The sequence below is a fragment of the Ambystoma mexicanum genome, chromosome 3q (genome assembly GCF_040938575.1).
Source record: "Ambystoma mexicanum isolate Mex_15411 chromosome 3q, UKY_AmexF1_1, whole genome shotgun sequence".
Taxonomy (NCBI): domain Eukaryota; kingdom Metazoa; phylum Chordata; class Amphibia; order Caudata; family Ambystomatidae; genus Ambystoma; species Ambystoma mexicanum.
Window position 1 is genome coordinate 324,047,435 of NC_090926.1, and position 22,092 is coordinate 324,069,526.

The following is a 22,092-nucleotide window of genomic DNA, read 5'->3' on the forward strand; positions in this document are numbered from 1 at the left end:
GTCGATCCCTAAGGTACTGAGGGGCAATCCCCAGAATACATTTATGAGCCAGGGTCAACATTTTAAATGTAACTCTCGCTGCCACGGGTAGCCAATGCAGCTTTCTCCTGGCTGTAGATGTTGGATCTTTCCGTGTCAGCTTATGCACAATACGTATAGCTGCATTCTGGGTTTTTTGCAACATTTGAATGGACTTTTTACTTGCAACTGGTTACAATAGTCTAACCGCAAGAGAAAGACAGCTGTGGCCGACTTGGCACAGTTTTCTTTGGTAATCCTAGGTCTAACTAACCTTAAGATTTTAAGGTAGTAATTGGTGTTTCTTAGGATATAAAACTGGCATTGGAATCCAGTAACAAACTAGGATTCCTTGGAGTTGTTACCCTAACCATTACCAAGTTGTTGCCCTAGCCAACACGTGTTTCGACCCACGGCTGAGTAATTGGCACATTCAATCTATTTCACTTGTTTAAAATAACATAAAAGAAAATAATGCATTGCAATGGAGAGATAGACTGGGTACTAAAGGAGAAAAAGGAAAAGATAATGGGTCAGCTGCAAACGAGGGGTCACCGATGGGCAATGGCTGAATATCTTTTGAGTAGGGAAGATGAGACTTTAGCACTTTTTGACCCAGAGGTGAGCACGAGTAATGCTTTTAGGAGTATTGGAACAGCACAAGAGACATTGAGGCAGAAATATGTGAGATAGTGAAATGAATAAGTACAGGTAATAAGTCACAATAACTATCTCGAAAATGATAAAATACCTAGAGGGCTAAGGATATTGATATTTCCTGACTTTAATAAGATTGAGGAGCCGATCTTGCCCAAAAATGGGGGGAGAACCTTAATCACAGGTCTGAAGTCATGATTGAATAATTTGCAAACACACTAGGATACAGAAACTGATGGATTCACTGGAAAAAAAAAGATTGAAGAGATTGAGGCAACATAAAAAGTGTATTACATTCTGAAGCAACATCAGAATGAAGGCAAATTGTCTGAACTATTTCGTAACGATGAAGTCTATAGGGAGGTTTGGGTGTACACCTTTCAGCCAAAATGATTCTTATAAATCCAATTTAAGGGACATCACACAACCTCATCCATGGGGAATTCAGATGTAGAAAGTGAGGCTGACAGTAACATGCAGGAGAGCACAACAGTGTCCAACACCAATACAACAACTGGAAATTATGCCTCAAATAGAGGAAGGTTTTTGTTTGAACAAATAAGATGGAGAAATCTACGCACAAATATCAAGCATCTAAGATTTCAGGACTATACACATGAAGATATATCAACAGCAGGTATGATATAAAAGAGTGTATAGGAGGACATACAAGGCAGAGCGGAAGAAGTGGGAACTGCAAGAAGAAGAATGTGATCAGTTTTCAAGAGACAACAGAGCGGGCAGAGTCAAACCTAGTCTTGAATTTACCAGACTGGATCCTACCTAAAATGGAATTGTCAGTCCTGAATAAGGGCTAGTCATTTGCACCATCTATAGGCAAAAATACTGAATTTCAAATATACATTTTCAAGTGTTAGGAAATTGAAACTGAAAAAAATACTTTCCACCTTAGGAATATGATGAGAGTACAGGAGAACATGCACCAATTAGCGATCTGACAATTTCAGATATTGAGAGCACACAACTTATCGTTGGAAGACAACCAAAGTGCTAGTGACCAGCATATTTTTGAGGAATAAAGATTTTCCATTAATAACTCACTAGAAAGTCTTAATTCTATTAAAGACACAGAGGCGAGCATTATACTTCTTTCTTTATTCACACAGTAAAAGAAAGGCTCAGCAGCAAGGTATTTTTGTGCACCAGGAAGATATGAGTAAAGCATAGAAACAGGGTGCACTAAACATACAACAAAACAAGTAAAACCTAGCACAACAATATGTCCATGGGTTTCTGAAAGAAGACACTCCATTTCCCAGAGTTCCCCAGAGTTCATTAATGAGCCACTAACATGTGACCCAGTCCTCCAATAGGTATCAAGATCCCTTCATGAACAGTCCTGAACATGATGTAACTTTCTCTTTTGAGGCTGCGAACTTGGCTGTCCATGATAAGGTAGTAACTTGTAGTTTGTAGAAATGGTCAAACTGTCGATCAGGAGGACTTGTCGGCAGGCGCTGTCAAAGAGAGAGAGAGATAGTAACAATTACTTCATGTATATTACAACCCTAGCTCCCTTATCGGGGTGGGAGAAAATGTTATTGAGTTATTCTGGCAGAATACAACTATACTTTAGGTTTTTAACAATGTATGTAAATACATTGTCACAATTAAACGTGATACCCAGTATTACTTTCTCTTTGGGAGGGATAATGCTCGTCTCTGTCTCTTTAATAGAGTTAAGACTTTCTAGTAAGTTGTTATGGAAAATCGTTATTCTATGTCAAGACCGGAGGATCACATTATGCTTGTTTAAAGCTTACTCGCCACAATAGATGCCGGCTGATCTACCGGTTTCAAGTAGATTTGTTTAAATACTGATTTGCTTGCCCAGTCTGCCATACTCATGTCTTCTAGGCGAACTCCGGCCTGAAAGGCTTTGGAGGCCATGGCTCCTCTCACTGAGCGAGCTCCGAAATGCTGGGTATTTATCCCTGCTTGAGTTAGTCTCCAGCGAACCCAGCGTGCTAAAGGTGGTGCGGAAACCGGTTTGTGCGGTTTACGCAGAGCTATCAGTAGTTTCCCGTTAGGGGAGGCCCTAAGAGAGGCCGTCTTTTCTTCGTAAACCATTTAACCAGGCAAAGCTTGGGTTGGTCCTTGAAGGCAGGGTAAGCGATCACCCTAGAGTCACATTTTGTCCTTCTGCGTATTTGGAATACGATGCCAGCAGGAGAAAAAAATCCTACCCGCTAGATTGAGGGCTCTCACGTCGGAGACTCTACTGCAGGAGACCAAGCAGAGTAGGGTAGTGAGTTTGCCGGTCAGGGCCGTACGAGATAGTTCCTCATTATGTGGCCATGACAGGAAAAGATTCAATACTTTGTTCACGTCCCATAGTTTGTCGTAGCGTGATGGGGGTGGAACTGTAAGACTGACACCTTTTAGTAATCTGCAGACGAGGTGGTTTTCTCCTGCCGGTGCTCCTTCAACAAGGTCATGACCAGCAGAGATTGCTGAACGATATGCGTTCACTGTCCTGTAGGCAAGCCCTCTTTCTACTAGAGACGCTAAGAAATTCAAGATCTCCTCTGCAGGTGCTGAAACTGGATGTAATCCTTTCTTTTGGCACTAGGTGCTCCAGGCGCCCCAAAAGTTGGAATACCTCTTAAGGGCAGTAGGAGCCCAGCTTTCCTCGATGAGACTGATCGCCCTGTGAGACATGCCGGTGGTTCGCCATCTTGACCTGAAATCCTCCATGCTGCTAGGGTCAGAGATCCGCTGAGAAGAAGGGGATGCCTCTGCCCAGAGGGATCTAGCAGGAGATGCTGAAATCAGGGTAGTAGGATTGTAGAATCCGAGGAAAGTTCTAGAATCCGAGGAAAGTTCCAGAAGGACTGGATACCAGGTCTGAGCGGTCCAGACTGGTGCTATGAGGACTAAATCCAACTGTTCCAGACAGGCCTTCGCCAGGGTCCTCGCTATCCGGATGAATGGGGGAAAGGCATAGAGTATCCCCTGGGACCATTGTTGCAGAAAAGCGTCTGTTGCCGCTACTGCTGGATCCGGACTCCAGCTGTAAAACACTGGTAGCTGGGTATTGAGTCTGGAGGCAAAAAGGTCTATAGACATCGGTCCCCAAATCTCCTGAAGGCGGAGGAAGACCTCTCTGTCGAGCCTCCAGTCGCTGTAATCTGTGGAGTGACGAGAGTACCAGTCTGCTACCACGTTTGTGAGGCCGGGAAGATATTCCGCTGTAACTGAGATCCGATGTTCTAGACAGAAGTGCCAGAAAGCATTGGCTAATTCTGCTAGAGGCCTAGATTTGGTGCCACCTAGATGGTTGATACTGAGGAAATGTTGTCCATTTTTAGTAAGATACAGCAACTCGCTCTGCCTCTGGCAAAGGAGTGTACTGCAAATGAGCCTGCTAGAAGTTCTAGGCAGTTGATATGTAGGTCTAGTTCTTGAGGAGACCAAGTTCCTCCTGTGGCTATGGAGCTGCATCTCGCTCCCCACCCGGAGCGACTGGCATCTGACTAGATAATGATATCTGGGGCAGATCCCTGCCGTTCCAGGCTTCCATGTGAGTGAGCCACCAGTTGAGTTCTGTCCTCGATTGAGGAGATGTCAGGGGTTGAGAGTAAGAAAGGCTGTTTCTTATGTGATGGCCCTTCAGTCTTTGTAGTTCTCGATGGTGTAGGGGGCCGGGAAATATTGCCTGAATGGAGGAGGATAGTAACCCTATCACTCTTGCTAGTTCTCGAAGAGCGAACAGGTTCTTCTGCAAGAGCCTGTGAATCTCCCTTTTGGTAGAGTGAATCTTGGCTGATGGGAGTCGAAGTTCAGAATTCGGAGTGTCTACTAACCCCAGAAATTACATGTTCTTGGATGGAAGAAGAACTGACTTTTCCCAGTTTATAAGAAAGCCGAGGCTGTGTAGCAAGTTTATGGCTAGCCTGGTCTGTTCCTGAACTAGTTCCTGCGACTGGGCCATAAAGATGATGTCCAAGTAAATTACAAGACGGACACCTTGTTCTCTTAGATGAGCTACTACAGGCCTTAGAAGCTTGGTGAAAACCCAAGGCACTGAAGAGAACCCAAAAGGTAGGCTTGTGAACTCCCAATCCCGATTTCTCCAGGAAAATCTCATGTGTGCCTGATGAATCGGCACTGCAAGGTAAGCATCTTTCAAGTCTAAACGCATAAGCCAATTGTTCGGTCTGAGAAGGTCTCTGAGCATGTGTATACCTTCCATTTTGAAATGGTGGTATATGATGAATTTGTTGAGAGCTTTGAGGTTTGTGACTGGGCTGAAGAAACCTCCCTGACTTGCGCAGGGGCGAATCGCTTGCTTCTGATAGAGGCTGTGTATTTCGCTGTCTAAAGCGATTTGATCTGTTTGAGACATTACTATAGGAGTAGGGTGACATGTCTGGGTGGGTTGCTCAAAAAACTCTAGGCGTAGACCCAGAGCTGTGTCCCTGACCCATGCGTCTCCCGATAAGGTATCCCAAGCATTTGCAAACATCATTAACCTCCCTCCTATAGGTGTTTGTGGCGCTGGCGCTGCTAGAAGTAAACTGAGCTGTAGATTGCCGTTGGGCTGGGTGTCTAGCCGCTCTTCTCCAGGGACGCCCTCTTCCACGACCTCGAGGGGAAGAATGTGTCAGAGCGTTCATGCCAGGAGTTATGCTGGCCTCTGGAGTGTTGAGGTCTCTTGTCAAAGAAATAACAGTGACCTCTACCTCGTCCAAGAAAACCTTGGATGCGAAGACTTTTGATGGAGGCCTGCGCTTTGTCTAGTGCTGCAAATGTCCCGACAAATTTAGCTATCTCCTTCATAAAAGGATCTCTGAAAAGTAGACCTTGTACCCTTGGACCTGATTCTGTGTCTGCTAATTCGCTCAGTTTGGCGTCTATTTTATATAGAATACCTTTCCGACTTTCTGTTGAAATAGCACAACTAGCGTTTCCTAACGGGCAAATAGCCCGCTGAACCCAACCAGAGAGGGTCAGGGGAGCTGATGGCTGTTTCCGCTAGGTCTGAAATCTTGGCTAGTGGACCCGCCATGTCCAGTACTTTGTCCTGACAGGACTTCCAGGCACGGTCCGTCTTTCCTCGGTTCTTTCACATTTTTACCTAAGAAGGTGATCATGTTTGAATCCATCTCCGGTGTTAGAGCTACCTGGTCTGCAATATTTAGACGTGGGCATTCCGCTCGAAGTCTGGCTCTGACCTCCTTATCGAGAGGTTTGCGCAGTCTGAAATGAATATATTTTGCTGTCTTGGAAGACCGTTCCCAGTCAGTGGATCTGGGGTGCATTAGATCTTCTGGTGTGAACATTTCCTCTGTAGAAGACTTGTTCCCGGTAGTGTTCTTGGGGATGGGGTCTGCCGCAATCCCCGAGCCTGAGGGCTTTGAACCCTCTAGAAATTCCTCCTCCGATGAGGAGTGGGAATGATCAGTGTCATAGACACCCCTATTCTGATCGTCTTCAGTGCCTTGTCCATATCCCTCCGAGCTTGAGGGTTCGTGTCCCCTGTTTTCTTCCTCGGAGTAAGAGGGTTCATCATGGGAAGGAGTTACCTTCCTGTTCATAAAGGCTTGCTTTAGGCTGGAGAAGGCACCCGATACGGCAGCTGTGGCATTAATTGGCTGGCTCGGGGGGAGGGGGGGGCCTTCATAGAGCTTCTGCTCTTGCGAGCCAGTTTACATCCCCCTTCAGTAAGGTGCTTCCTCTTTTGTGTTCTTTCTCCCAGGAGGGGAGGTCACTCTTAGGTGCTCTTCCATAGTATCTAGGCGGTGTTGAATGGGAATGAGCATATCGGTTACTGCTTTTTCAATACTTCTCCCCACTGAAGATCCCAGTACTTTTTGTAAGCTGTTAGCCATTGCCACCTCATCTATATAGCAGTGATCTCCTTCATTCTCAGACCAAGCCTGATCTGATTGAGGTGAGTACTGCGCATGCATGATAAAATTTAAAGCACCTTACTCACTACTTTTTTTTTTTTTTTTTTTTTCCCCCCTCTGGGCTTCCGGACACCTTCTCTCTAGCCCAGTAATGATAGTTCAGCCTGTCAATGTCCTTATAGGTTAGCTGAATTGGAGGTGGTCTTCCTCCTTTTTTTTCTGCTAATCTGACATGAATATTCATCAGGGTCACTTCCGTGCAAATTCCGACTTTCTTTGGTGAAGGAATGATGAAATATAATTAGATTCGCCACTTGTGAGGATTCTGGCGCTCGAGTTCACATAAGACCGTTATAATACTAACGGTCATGCGCACTCGAGCACCTGGATCCTGAGGAAAGGACCGTGGGGGCAGGAGCTCCCCTGGCGGTCTGCGGCATAACAGCAGGCCCTCGAGAGGCCGTGACGGCCTCACACGGGTTCACCAGATGAGGCTAAATGTTCATGAGAAGCGGGAATGAGCCGCTAAGGGGCTAGCTGCTGCAGGCTTCCGATCAGCTGAGAAAACTGATGCTAGCGTGCCGCGGATCCCTGTCACTGCGGGCTACTGATCAGCTGTTAGGAAGTTGATGCTTGCGACTGGAAAACGGGAAAACCCGTGCCGCGGCTCATAGTGTTTGTTTCCTACGGCAGCGGAAGGTAGGTGGCGTCGGAAAGCAACACAGAGCGAAGGTACGTGTTATAGCCACAAAAGACAATATTTTCAATGCATACAAGGCAAAACCATATTATATGTCAGAGGAATGTAAGTAAATATAATATATACGTTATAAACAATTAGAAAAAACACTTCATAAACAGTTCTAAACATGAATGTACTTATCTCTTGCTGTGAGCAGCAAAGAAAGAGGAAGTTCCATCATGTTCAAGACATTGTTTATGAAGGGATCTGGATACCTATTGGAGGACTGGGCCACATGTTAGTGACTCATTAATGAACTCTGGGGAACTCTGGGAAATGGAGTCTGTCTTCTTTCAGAAACCCATGGACATATTATTGTGTTATGTTTTACTTGTTATGTTGTATGTTTCGTGCACCCTGTTTCTATGCTTTACTCATATCTTCCTGGTGCACAAAAATACCTTGCTGCTGAGCCTTTCTTTTATTGTGTGAATAAAGAAAGAGAAGCATAATGTGAGCCTCCGGACTTGAAATATAATTGAATGTATTCCCAGTAACCTGAGAATGAAGGAACTAAAACCCAAGTCAAGTCAAAACGTATTCCTATAACTGAATTTGACAACACAATTGATACCTTTCACAAAGCAGTAGTATTAGAAATACGCAACACAAGCAAATAGATAAGGGATGTAACAGAAATTGCCCCATTGCCAATAATCTGTGACCAGAAGAAAGGAGAGCACTCCAAACACTAATGGAGTACTCAGGAATACTCATTAAGGAAGCTGATAAAGTGGGGGTGGGGGATATAGTGGTAATGAATACAAAACACTATTGCCAGTGGCACTTCACATCAGCAAAAACCTAGGCTATACGCATCTGAAGAGCAACCCGAGCAAGACTGTTACGATTCAGATGAAGGATTTAATTCAAAAATGAATTTTGAAAGGTTTACTGACGGACAAAGAAAATTCTTTGATTGTAGAACACCCCATCATGCCCACTACATATTGTGGTGGGTCAGAAGAAGGATGCGGGCTCCGATTTTCCATCTCACTGCTGACATTTATTAAATGAAAGGTGAACACTCCTATTTTTCTCAATGCAATGGGTGTTCCCTACCTTTATAAAACTAAGGTGCTTGTCAGTCGTCAGGGAGAGTCCAATTCAAGTTCAGTCCACTGTCCAAACTAAGCTATTCTATCTCCAGAATGTGGTCTGGCATGGATTCACATGCTCATGAATATTCCCCGTCGTCAGGCTGGGAATCCTCGGTAAAGAAAAAATCAGTTTCAGTTTCGTTTCTGAACTGTCTTTCTACTAATAACCAATCACTGGTCTCTGGGTCATACTGCCCCCAGCCAATGACTCCCCTCTACCTAAGCCCCTCCTCTGGCAACCATCTTCAGATTTTTACTGCACGTTCAAGTGTTGGGAGTCCTCGTGCTATAACTCTCGAGCTTTTGCTGCGTTTTCACGCTTTTTCAAGATTTTCTCATTTTTCGGTTAAATCGAGCCTCAAGCTCCACCGTTTCATCTTCTGATCAACGCGGACCCGTTTTGGAATTTCCAACGCCCCTCAAGGGTGAAGTTTTCGTCGAGTGACGCTTCTCGGAGGATTCCAGAAGATCTGAGGCCTACCATGGACGCAGCTCAAGACAAGGGTAGCTCGACGCCTGGATCCAAGCTGTTCAGGAACTGCCCTGGATGCGGTTTACAGAATGTTTTCAAGGAGGACGAGCATTCGAGATGTCTCTACTGCCTTCATGAGGACAAGACGCACGTGGAGATGGACTGTGCGTTCTGCAAGAACCTATCGGAACGGACCATGAGGGATCGTCGTTCCCGCCTCGCCAGCTGGCTGGAGAAGGGCCCAGCAGGTGAGAAGAAGAAAAGGTCAGAGCGGTCTTCTAAGTCCTGTGAGGGCGCCCCGGCGACTGGGGCCCAGCAGAAGGCTAAGCATCGCACGACTGCAGGCACCGGGAGTGCCGAACGGTTGGGCTTTTCGGCTGCCAGGCAGGGCGCACCTTCCCCGGCACCATCAACCACGAGCCAACGCTCTGGTTCGGGGAAGAGGAAATCCGAGAACCCGGGTAAGCTTCTGGAGAGGCCCCGGTCGATATCGAAGGATTCAGCTGAGGGGGAGCGAGACGGTGACCCTCCCACCCCCCCCCCAAGGTGAAGGCTTCAAGCGCGCCCAAGGTGGTGAAGGCCTTGATTCACCCGGCTAAGGCCTCTATCGAGGGAGTCGCGGCGACCCTGGCGAAGCCTGTGGAGGCTACACCAGTGGAGGTGACCTCAGGGCCCAGAGTTTCCCTGCCACCGCGGAGGGAATCCTCTTTCCAGCCCATCGACAGAGACCCCCGTGAAGACCACGCAAAGAGGGGGGGGGCAGTGGCCATTACAGACACGGATTCAGCCTCTGAGGAGGAGCTGGTGGAGGCCGTGAAGAGCCTCAACGAGAGGTTCGAGAAGGTACGATCCCACGGGAGAGATCCCGAAGAGGTGGTCGAAGATGGCGACGGTGGCGCCGACGAGGAGGCCATGGTGGAGGAGCGGCCAGCCCTCCAGTTGCAGCCATTGCCCGAGCCTCAGGACAACTCAGCGGCCATTTTGATGGCGATCCAGACCTTATGCATGGAGATAAGGACGAGATTACCATGAACCACGGCGGACGATCCAGAGCCGCGCCCGTCGCGAAGCCCTCCGAACAAGCGACTGGCTCATCCGTGCAAGGACAAGAGAACTCGCAGTCGAGCACACAGCGAAGACCGTCCGCTTACTCACGGAGCTGGGTTTCTCCAACTACCCGAAATACCATCTGCTTCCGTCGCAGGCGGCACTGTTTCTGGGAGGGAAGCTCTATACAGTGGTACGATTGGCGTCTCCATCGGAGGAAAGGACGATGGCTATTTTAGGCAAATTGCAGCGCCTGTTAGGGTGAGATCCATCAAGTCCCTCCTCGGAATGATGTCCTCATGCATCTACCTAGTGCGCCTGTGCAGGCTACGGATGCGTCCTCTACGGGAGTTCCTCGACGCCCGCTGGATGCAAGCGGCGGGCAGCTTCGAAGACTAGATCCCGCTCATCAAGGTTTTCCGTCGGGCGATTCAGTGGTGGGGCACCCATGCACAACTCACGGCAGGCACGGACTTCCAGACCCCGGCACATCAGGAGACGGTGACGACGGATGCGTCCCTGGAGGGGTGGGGTGCACACACCAGAGACCTCCATGCAAGAGGCCTTCGGCTCCCGGAAGAGAGGTCTCTCCACATCAACATCTTGGAGCTCCGCGTCGTGTTTTGGGCACTCAAGTCGTTCCTCCCGTCCCTCAAGGGCAAGGTCGTGAGGATCTTCACCGACAACACCACCACGATGTTCTACATCCGGAAGCAGGGTGGCACTAGATCCCCAGCCCTATCCAAGAAGGCCCAGGATCTGTGGCACTGGGCCGTCGCCCAGGGGATGTTTCTGGTTCCCTTCCATCTGGCAGGAATAAAAAACACCATTGCCGACTCACTCAGCAGGGAGCTGCGCTCGTGCCACGAGTGGGAACTACGCCAGGATCAAGTGGATCGGCTCTTCCAACGATGGGGCAAACCCCAGATCGACCTGTTCGCGACGGCGACGAACTCCAAGTGCCAGAGGTTCGCCAGCAGGTTTCCCCAGCCGAGGAGCATGGGCGACGCTTTCTCGTTCCCCTGGGACGGCCTGTTCCTGTATGCGTTTCCTCTTTTGCCGCTGCTGCTTCGACTCATCAGCCAGCTCAAAAGGTCCCAATGCAGGATGATCCTCATCGCACCGGCGTGGCCGACACAGATCTGGTTCCCGGACCTTCTGGACCTCTCAGCGTCCCCACCAGTCAAGCTGTCGACGGACGCAGATCTTCTCTCCAGAGAGGGAGGCGCCATTCTTCATCACGACCCAGAGTCGCTGAACTTGCAGGCCTGGCTCCTGCAGCACTAGAGTTTGGAGGGTACGATATCCCGGCTGACTGCAGAGAGGTTCTTGCAAAGGCCAGGGCGTCCTCAACTCTCAAGTGCTACGGACATAAGTGGAAGAGGTTCTCTGTCTGGTGCCGTGCACAGAAGATCAACCCTCTACGGATTATGGCACCTCAAGTGCTACCATACCTACTGTCGCTGGCCAAAGCTGGACTAGCTCACCCTTCCATCAAGATACATCTGGCAGCGATCTCCCGATGCACCAGAACTACAGGATGGCCGTCCTTGTGGTCTCATCGACTGGTGAAGGAATTTATGAAGGCACTGTTCCGATCGTTCCCGCCGGTGTAGGCTCCAGCCCCGGCATGGGAGCTCAACGTGGTGCTGACCAGGCTCATGGGGCCACCATTCAAGCCCTTGCATTCGGTTCCGTTGAAGTTCCTGTCGTGGAAGACAGCGTTCCTTGTGGCCATCACCTCTGCACGACGCGTGGGAGAGATTCAGGCCCAATCCTGCAAGCCTCCATACTTTGACTTTTCACGATACGAGGGTGGTGCTGAGGATGCACCCCTCTTTCATGCCCAAGGTGCCGTCGGACTTCCATCTTAACGAGCCCTTGGTGTTGCCAGTTTTCTTTCCGTCGCCTTCGTCGCCGGCCGAGAGGACTTTGCACTCGCTGGATGTAGCTAGAGGGCTTAAGTTCTACGTGGAGCGAACAAAGAGTTTTCGGAAGACATCACAGCCGTTTGTGAACTTTGGACCTGTGAACCAAGGGACGGCTCTCTCGAAGGCTTCCATTTCCAGATGGCTCTCCGGCTGCATCATGCACTGTCATTGGTTGGCCAACCGACCGTTGCCCGGCCGTCCGAGAGCCCATTCGACCAGAGCGATCGCTGCTACTACGGCGTTCTTGTCTGGTGTGCCCCTGCTGGACATCTGCAGGGCTGCTACGTGGAGATCGACGCACACCTTCATGAGATTCTACTGCGTCGACCGGGATTCCAGGGAGGAGTCCAGAGTCGGCCAAGCAGTACTGCGCAACCTGTTCGCCTGAAGGTGGGCCTGGTGAGGAGGTAAGAGTTGCTTAATGTTGAGTTTATGTAATGCTTAATGTTGAGCCTTTTGCTACCTCCCGTGGTTGTGCATGTGTGTACTATATTCATTATATTCATGAGCATGTGAATCCATGCCAGATCCCATGCTGGAGAAGGAACAAGTTACTTACCTGTAACTGTTGTTCTTCAGCATGGGTCTGGCATGGATTCCCATGCGGACCCTCCCTCCTTCCCCTCTGCGGCTCTTCACTTGGTCATACTGCCACTTTACGTGCTACCAAATCTGAAGATGGCTGCCAGAGGAGGGGCTTAGGTAGAGGGCAATCATTGGCTGGGGGCAGTATGACCCAGAGACCAGTGATTGGTTATTAGTAGAAAGACAGTTCAGAAACGAAACTGATTTTTTGTTCTTTACCGAGGATTCCCAGCCTGACGACGGGGAATATTCATGAGCATGTGAATCCATGCCAGACCCATGCTGGAGAACAGTTACAGGTAAGTAACTTGTTCCAACCCTCCCACTATTGGAACAATAAAAGCACAGGTTAATGACTCCCTTCTCCTGTGAAGTGATTCTTCACCAAATTTAGTTCAATAAATGATCTTCAAGTAGTTCTTGGTAACATTTATGAAATCGCACAGTTGATACTGAGTTCTCCAAGTTTTCAACCGTCTTTCACTTGATTACTCTTTCTTTCCTTTGTGTTCTCTTCTTGTCTTATTCTTGTTGGTTTTCCCTTTCCTTTCATGGGACAAGTGTATTCCTTTCTCTTCATTCCAATTTAAGATTTTCCCTTTCTTCAATGTCCACTCTTTATAGTGACTGGCATGAGTTTGAGATTTCCATTCGTGTTAGCTGTTTATTATATTGGATCTGTACTCTGTGGGATTCATTAGGGGAATCTAACTCGTTTGTAAATTATATGTGAACCCGTAGAGATCCTTAAGGGCACGGGACTCAAATAACTGTAATGATGCTGTAGGGAGTATATATTGTGATCATTTAAGGTAATTATTAGAGATTGTCACTACTGAACGATATCCTAAGCACATCTGTGAGCGCTATTAGATTCCATCCGCATTAAGCATAGAGCAACAACTGTGATAATGTGTTAGATGAACAGGCTTGAATAAAGGGTGGCGGTACTCAAGAGGAGTTGTGTGGGCTGAGGAGACGCACAGACTGGGGCTCCCCTCCTGATAATACAAACCTATGACTGCATAGGGACTGGCCAACTCTGAAACTATGGATCATTTTAGATAATATGGGTAACCTTACCACGGATAGCAGCTTTTATGATGTGTGCTAACTAGTATTTAATACTAATAATGAACAACCAAAATGGAGAACTAGTATTTACCAAAGGTACTAGTTGGATGTACGAATTTGTGCACAAGGACATAATGTTAATGCTTAACTTGCATATCAGATATATTGCGAAATTCTCACTACTAACACATATGATGTAATTGCATAGATGTATACAAAATAATCAACATGGCGCCCGCGGTTCATAGATGCGGGACGCTGCAGCTGATCATGGTGCGATTTTTCAGCAATTACCCCACAATGTTTGCCCATAAGGTTCGTCTTTCATGGATGGGGCAATTTTTCCCTAAATATTGGGCAGGATTGTGTATATCTTTTTGAGATCTAGATCGGTATGGATGACTTCTGAATGAAACATTGACACAACGTGCATAATAACCAAGAAATGGAGGTTAGTGTGTGTGTGTGTTGGATCCTAAATAAGGATAAGATGAATTTATTAGCCACACATGGCACACATTTTTTCTAAAGCTAATAAAGTTGAGATAAATCAGGGGCGATATATAAATCTGGATATCATCTGCTAAAGTGAGACAGACTGGGCATTTGGTGAGTGCGTTTGTAGTTTTCTAGCCCTGCATGGACACCTGTCTGATTATGATATATAAAGTTAAATGATTGCTTGTACGTATTTGTATCTTTTTGGATGTGAACAGTCTAGGGAACAGGAGGGTTCTCTTCTGGATAGATCTATTTGAACTAACGTGTGATGTACTAATTTTCGTTGTGAAATGGTTTATGATGAGAAATACTGATGTATTACTTTGAATCACTATTATTCTAAAGAGAGAATAACAATTTGAATGATAGTGGTCCTTAAAAAGGTTGCAAATCTATTATCTTCTCCTGTTTTCTCGTTTTGTACCTAGTATTTCTCTCCATTGTCAGTGCATTATGTTGTTTTTTTATTATTTTGAATAAGAAGTGATAACGACTGAATTTGCCAATTGCTCAGCCTTGAAAAGGGCCTCTCTAGGTGGAAACACGTGTTGGCTAAGGAAATTACTTAGCAGTGGCTATGGCAATGACTTGATAAGAAACTATGTACATGGTTGTAATGGCAAGAGCAACGACTTGGTAATGGTTAGGGTAACGGCTCAAAGGAATCCTAGTTTGTTACATGGTTGCAATGATTCTGGGGTCTAGCCCTCGCTTAAAAGGTTGGATCCTTGTTACAATCAATTTGTGATTGCCGGCTGTTCTATCTCGGTGGCATCCTCTGTTAAAATGTTAAAGGTGTATCTGTATGCCCAGCTATCCATGCAGAAGCACGCTCTTCATCTGACATCTACTTGTGCATACGTCCTTAAATTGTTGAGGCAGATTGGGCCTCATTTATCGGAGTAAAATAGATCCCTTCTGCCCTGTGCCCTAGTAGACTCCATGCTGGATTACTGTAATAGTCTGCTTGCTGGCACCTCTCTGACAAATCTTCAGAATAATTCAGATTATTCAGAATGGGTCATTGAGGGCAATTCCGTGCCTTGGGGAGAAGGATCATGTCACTGCGGCCAGATAATCGCTTCACTGGCTCCCAGTTAAGCAGAGGATTGTTCATAATAGCCTCACCTTGACTTGTAAATGCTGGACTGGCAATGCACCTCGGTACCTTTATGATCAGCTGAAGGCTGCCCCATTTGAGAGATTACTTGGCTCTGGAGGAAATAACAGGCTCTTTCAGCCACGTGTCAAATTACAGAAATGTGGTGGTACAAGGTTTGAAACTTGGACTCCTCCACTGCCTGGAATAGTCTGCTTGCTCCAATACGTGCCATTCCTGGGTTGCCTGATTTCTAGAAAGGTGTTAAGACTTATTTGTTTAAAAAGGATTAACGGGCCACTCTCGACTATGGACCGATTTTGATGTTATTTTTTCTGTAATTGTTTGTGTGCAGGCATTTTTATGTTACCGGCGCCCTGAGCCCTACGGCGTGTGGAGCAATGCAAAAAAAATAAACAAATTAAGTTTTAAGAATATTGGAATTAAAAACTGTAACTGTTTGGTACATGGTATTTGGTTATGACGTGTGTGGGGACATACTATTAAGTTTCTCATACTTCGCTATGAATTATGCCGGCTCTAAAACAGAAGACAATGGACAGATTGTGCATCATCAGGCTCTGCATTGCTACCCCTTGTGGCAAGAGTGGCATTACATTCTGTGACTTCTATGGCAGGACAACAATTTTCCAAAACTCCATATGAGCAGAATTTGATTTTTGGCTACTCCAGAAAAAATGGGCGGTCCGATAAAGTCCTTACTATGATGTGATGGAGAGTAGGAGGAAGCAAATTATCCTTCTGGATAATTTGTGAATTTTTGTAATTTTCAACAAAGCTTTCTGGTTTGAGAATTCTGTCTGTCCTTATGCACTGTTGGAAACAGTGTTCGTTTCCTTTTCTGATTTTACCATTCTAGACTGGTTGTGGGAAAGTGGAATACCTTGTCTGCAGGAGAAGTGGAAATTTGGATAAATCTGTGAAATTCTGCCATCGGCATAATGATTTGTACATTCCTGAAATTGTGTACTTTTTTTTACAATTTGGGAAGGTCCTGGCCTTTGCGACCCACACCAAATAGGCCCTTGGTAGTGTGGGCCTTTCGAATCATGCCATAGAAAAAGTGTATAAGTGTAGACCACACTGCCACCTGATCTAATTGGGACCGCTTTGGACAAGACGATTGTAAGTACAGTCTCTTCGAACATTGCTGGGCTCCAAAGCAATGTTCCAAGAGGATTGCCTGCCCCTCGGCTCCACATTGGCAGTTTAGAAACCTGTACCTGCAAAGTAAATGGGAGAGGCGAGCAGTGTTAGCTTTGCTACCTATAAATCTTCCAAGCTGCAGTAGAAGAAAGTATTCTCCTTTTTGGCAAACACTTCATTTATTGTGGGGACCGATTTCAGGTGGTTCATGTTACGTTTTTGTTCATGGTTTACGTTCACTGCTAGCCTGCTGGATTAAATAAAAATATGAAATGAGTGGCTAAACTAGACGGATAGAATACTTTATTCATTACATTACAATATGAGATTTAAATCTGAAAATGAGCTATTCATCAGGATGCTGTGGTGTGACCGAAGAAGACTTAGACTTTTGGCATCTCCTCTCTGGAATGCAAGATGCATGCATTAATCTGGGGGTGGGGGTTGGCATTACCCCTTTACCCCCACTGTTACAATTGGGGTTTCACAGATTATAGCAAACACGAGGGAGCGGGCAAAGCATCTATCCAGTACTGTCTTCCTTAACTCTAGCTTGCACCGCATCTAGATAGAAATGTGATCGTTAGCACGTGCCACACTCGCATGGAATTTCTGAACACTAGCTTGTGTCGCACCAGAAATGTGAATGTCAGCATGTACCACACCTAGATGGAATCCCATAATTGCAAGGACAGCAATGCCAACTAACCAACCAACTAACAATTTCATCCCTATGCATACACCTCTCAAACTCTAATCAAACACCACCACAAGCCTTAAACGCAGCAATCCGCACAAACTTCACAACAATGCAACAACAAAACAAACCACACATAGACTTGTACAACAGCACACAGCAATTATCGACCGCAAAACACCCCAAGCCCAACCAACGGACCCACCGGGCTGAGGCTGCCAACAGCACATCACTGCTCCCTTGCACTTTTACAGCTTATTCCCACTAACCCACCCCCTCTCCTCCCCTTTTTCAGAGCCGCCAGAGCGCCAAGGGACCACTACGGTGGTGATAGTGTGCGGTACAAATGTCCTTTAACATTAACAACAAGGTCAGTCCACAAAGATTATCTGATGGCAGATTGTTGAGACCTAAGAATGAGGCATTTTTGTTAATGTGAGAACAGACTTGCCCATGGCTAGTTAAATGCATATGTGACAGTGCATCTCCGGAAGATCACTTGCATTTCTTATTGCTTTGTCCAGTATTTGCACTGTTAAGGAGCAGTTACATTTTTCCTCTTTTAGAATCTGCTCAGACAGCTTCATTTTATAGCTTAACCATTCCCAATAAACCTGCTTCCATTGGTATATCAGTTTATTAAATATGTGCTGTCATTAAGGTAAAAATGCTCTGAATAAATGTATATATAGTCATTACACTCTTGTCTCCTTTTATAGGCTGCGCACAATTGCCACTTTTCGGGGAACTGGAAAGTTGATATAATTATGCATGGGTACCTTGAGCATGGCATAATATTGCCTCTTAATGTTATTGCAATGTAGAATGCATTTGTCTTTAGCTTTATTTTTTATTAAGTTTGATTATCAAACGTATAATTTTCTTCCATGCAGACTTTGTATTCATTTGAAATAAAGATGCTTTTGACCTTTAACTTTGAGATGCGCTTACCGAGAGTGGAGGTGTATAGAGTGAAGAGTAGTCGGCCAAGGACAGAGCCTTGCTACTGGCTTCCTGTTGGAGGTAACCCATGTATTCCAGAAGGTATAATTTCAAGGAAAGAGGTATGAGGCAATCTGTTTACATGCACTGTCCTAGATACCAAGGTTACAGAGATCTGTTGTTTGCTGTTGACTGTCTTTACTTTGCTGTTAGCAGCGCAGAGTTTACCTCACCGACTTTGAAGCATAAGTGTTTACCGGGCTCAGTGCTGAGTTGGGGGCAGGGAGTGGGTACGATGAGGCCGCGGAGGCAGCAAAAGAGCAGCATAGACTGGGTTAGACGAAGTCCCAGAGATGGAATGGAAGGTAAGTGAGGGGGCAGCCAAATCAACCGCGGGAGGCTATGGTGGGGGACTAGCTTCTAAATATTTGTTAGCAGAGGGGAGGTGGGAAGCAAAAGGAGGGATGATCCTCGCCACTTATTGAGTAAGGAGCATTATGCAGCATGAGTGAATTTTGATTGATCGTATACATGTGGGCATGCTGCCACACCTCTCCAGGCATCTCTCCCCCACCCATACCTCACCAGTCCTTTTTTTCATTCCTTCTGAATCCAACATAGTTCTCCCCTGCGGTGCTGCGGTTCCGTTTATGCCAGGTAAAGCCTGTTTTGCAGCCTGTGCATGCTGCCAGAAGCAGATGCCTGCCTCGGATCCGCATTCACTTCCCCTGGAGTGCTTGGACTCAGATCATTAGTTGGACTGGTGCTGATGGCGCAGGGCTTTGTCGGGGTGCACGCTGACTCGTTGTCTTTTCCCAGCTCTCCACCTTCACAACCTATGGAGGTAAACAAAATGCAGCAGGAGTCAGTACTCTTCCCACTTCACTCCTGCCAGTGGATTTCTTTCCAGGAGTCTCCCCAACAATGAAGGGTTCCACCGACCCTTTGGAGAGACTTGAAGGAACGCCAGAGCGATAGCCAAGTGCTCTGTCCAGATCCAACCCCAAGGATCCCCCGCACAGAGGCTAAATCCAGTGCATAAGCGTGAAGATCCCTGTTCTGGGGCTAAAGCTGTGCAGACTGCAGAGGATCTCTTAAGAGGGGCTAAACCAGTTCAATCGTCCAGCTCCTCCATGGAGGTCATGCAGGGCAAGCTTCGCAGCAAGGCAGAGTTTCTCCTCCTCTCCCCTCCCCCTCCAAATTGCCAAAGGCCTCAAAGCCCAGTCACACTAAGCTGCCAGACAAAATGGTGAAAAGTCACGAAATGATGGCCACTTCAAGTGAGACAACTGAAATGGAGGAAGCTCCTCTATTAGGACTTTCCTCCCTGTTGGTTTTTCCAGATCTGGGGATGTGGAGGGGTAAGGTAAGGGACCAGTATGGGTCCCAGCCTCGCAAACCTCCGGGGCTCGGCCAGTCAAATCACACCACTCCTCTGAGACAGATTCTTGTTTCATACAATTCTTTCTGGCAATGTGGGACTACCATAGGGATAGCACACACAAAATGTATGGAGAAGAGTGAGTGTTAAATATTTTGAACCATTCAAAATGTGCATATTCAATGCAAGCTAAACCTGCTGATGCTGACCCTAAACGGAAGGGGATCTGTGATCACTGCGCTGGCCATAATGCCAACGGAAATGTCGACTCCCATTACGGGACAGCTCAGTGATCAGCTAGATCACTTTGCCTGCATCCCTGGGCCACATTGCCCTACTCGCTCCTGCCCCCACTTAACTTTACGGAGGCACACTTCCTTTTTTTTAAAAACTTGCTTTCTTGTCCCCAGCTTACCACAGCGGTATGCGAGGGACACCCCCGCAACCCCTGCTCCGGTTGGTCACAGTAATGGGAGTCCGAATTTTTAAAAATGTTTTCTGCAGTAAATGTTGCAGTGGGAATTTTGAAGGCGCAGTGATTGTACGTTTCCAACGGAAGACACTCTGTCCCTTTGAGGGGGTGCTGTCCCTTGATCAACAGTGCTGTTCCACCTATCTAAAAGAAAAGGGAAGATAACCTGTCCACTCTCAGCCCTCCTCTTTTGTGGTAGTGCCAGGTACCCTGAAAACCATATACCTGGCTGGCATCTTATCGGCAGTTCCTGTTAATGCAAAGTGAATCAAAATTATACCTTGAAGCTCTGGCAAGCCAATATCTCTGCTCTTCTACTGTCAGCCAACCAGAGGCTATGGTGAGAGATGGCCACATTTGTGAAGCTCTTGTTGGCATGAAAAACAGTTAACTGCAAACTTGCAGAGGCAAGCAGGCTGCTCTGGATTTTTTTTTGCAGTCTGCCACTGATCACTTGTACACGTCAACCAGGAGGATGGTTATAGGACTCCACATGAGAAAACAGGCTAATTTTCAGGCCACTACATTTGTCTAGGGTGTCCTGGACAATGATCATGGACCTTGCCTTTGAAAGGTCAGACCACTTCCACTCTTCAACTGATGAGGATGGTCGAGATGTACTCTCTGGCGGTTTTGGCCTACTTGCCATCATGGACTGGTGTTCCTTGAACACTTAACTACCCCTGGAATAGTTCAAGATCTCACCAGTGCAGATTCGGTCTGCTCCGTGTTCAAAATATTGAAATGATGACCCATTTTGTTCCCAGAATAGCAGTTGTCTAGAGTGTATTCTGCTAATAATTATTACTGCATAAACCTTAGCTAGTTGCTTCCCTGCCATCCCTGCACGCTCTTCCCCCAAAAGTTGATGTTATGAAATCCCCTCTTCGTTGGATACTCCCCCCACTATTGTCTTGGAGCCCCAGCACATGATACAGCTACCACATTCTCGTGGGAATTGGCTTTTCCATTCGCCATAACACTGGCTAGGAGAGTGAGCAAAATATAGATCTTGTATTCTCACAAGACCTATTTATATTTCCAACGAATAAGACTGAATGGATAAAAAGTTCAAGTTACAACTTACCAGCTAGCCATAAAAAGTCACTCGACTCATAGGCACAGCACAATTATTTACTCTGTTGGAGTCTGTTATCTCTTGCTAGTGACGAGTGCATATTTTGACGCATGAGGATGGTCTTGAATACGTTTTTTCTCCCCAAAAGTATCCTGGATTTCCATGTAGCCCATTTTCTATCTTTCTTTCCCAACCTTTTCCAGTCAGCTGTACATTTCCCTCTGTCGCAGACATTAAGAGGGCCTTCAAATTCTGCCGACTAGAAATGAAAGTAGTAAGAAAAAGTAAGAACATGTTTCTGAATTAAGACCCTTTTAGTATGTGCCTACTGTCCTCCAAGCATTCTGTTGCGATTTCATGTTTTCTTTCTACATTCTGCACTGCTCCCTGAAAGCGGGTAGTCCGAGGACGACTTCCACTGGAGGTGGTCTTCTTGAGGAATATATCCAGTGCAGACATTTACAGCGCAACTAATTGTAGGTTAATTTACTCCTTCCCAAACATTGTCAAGTCACTGACTACAAAAATGAATCGTAAATTACACAAGCCTCTGCGTGTACCCTGTTTCACGGAGTCTGCAGATCCCTTAGTAACCTTTCCTTACCATTTGGCTCTGGTATCTCTATAGTATTGTTTTTACTGTATTCCTGTCTGCCAATCCCTCTCATATCCCTCCTTTTTGGTGGTTTGGCCTGCAGTTGCATTCACCTGCTTAAGATTACTAATGAAGTTCGCATGTTGAAAAATATATATATTTGCGCACTTGTAATGCTAGATCTCCTTCATGATTGCTTCCATAGTCATGACCAGCCTACTTTTCTCCCTACTTGGGCGATTGAGGGCTTTTTGACTGGAAAGGTGTTCTCCCGCTCTCTCTCTCTCCATTTTAGAATGTTATTAATGGCTAAATAACACTGTAATGCATTGCAGCGCCTACGACTAGATATTTATTTTCTTTCTGTGTGTTCACAGGATCTTGCTTGCATTTATTTATTTATTTTAAAACATTGTTTTTATTCCTTGAGTGGCAATTAGCATAAATGATGATGCCTTGCTCGGTTCTGTTTGCACCCTTTTTTCATTTCTGAACCAAAGAGATGCACTGATGTACTTGTGGTTTGATTTTTTTTTTTGTTTAAGATGTTTATCTTGTTAAAACGGGTTTGGGAATTCTAATACACACTGGAATTCATGTATGTATTATTTATAGTGAAGTTGCCCAAAGTGAAGGAATAGGATTACAAGTAATGTTC

At 46.2% G+C, this 22,092-nt stretch overlaps 1 protein-coding gene across 3 annotated transcripts in view; it reads left to right on the forward strand.

Moving 5' to 3' along the window:
* The window catches only part of PWWP2A (PWWP domain containing 2A), a 309,946-nt gene that overhangs the window by 109,875 nt on the left and 177,979 nt on the right, over nucleotides 1-22,092 (forward strand). Inside the window, exon 1 of one of the 3 annotated variants that reach the window (XM_069653902.1) lies at nucleotides 17,911-18,030. The exons of the other annotated variants lie outside the window; for them this stretch is intronic. The gene's annotated coding sequence lies outside the window, so the exon portion shown is untranslated. Of the gene's footprint in view, nucleotides 1-17,910; nucleotides 18,031-22,092 lie in introns of those variants that run through there. 3 annotated transcript variants of the gene reach the window in all.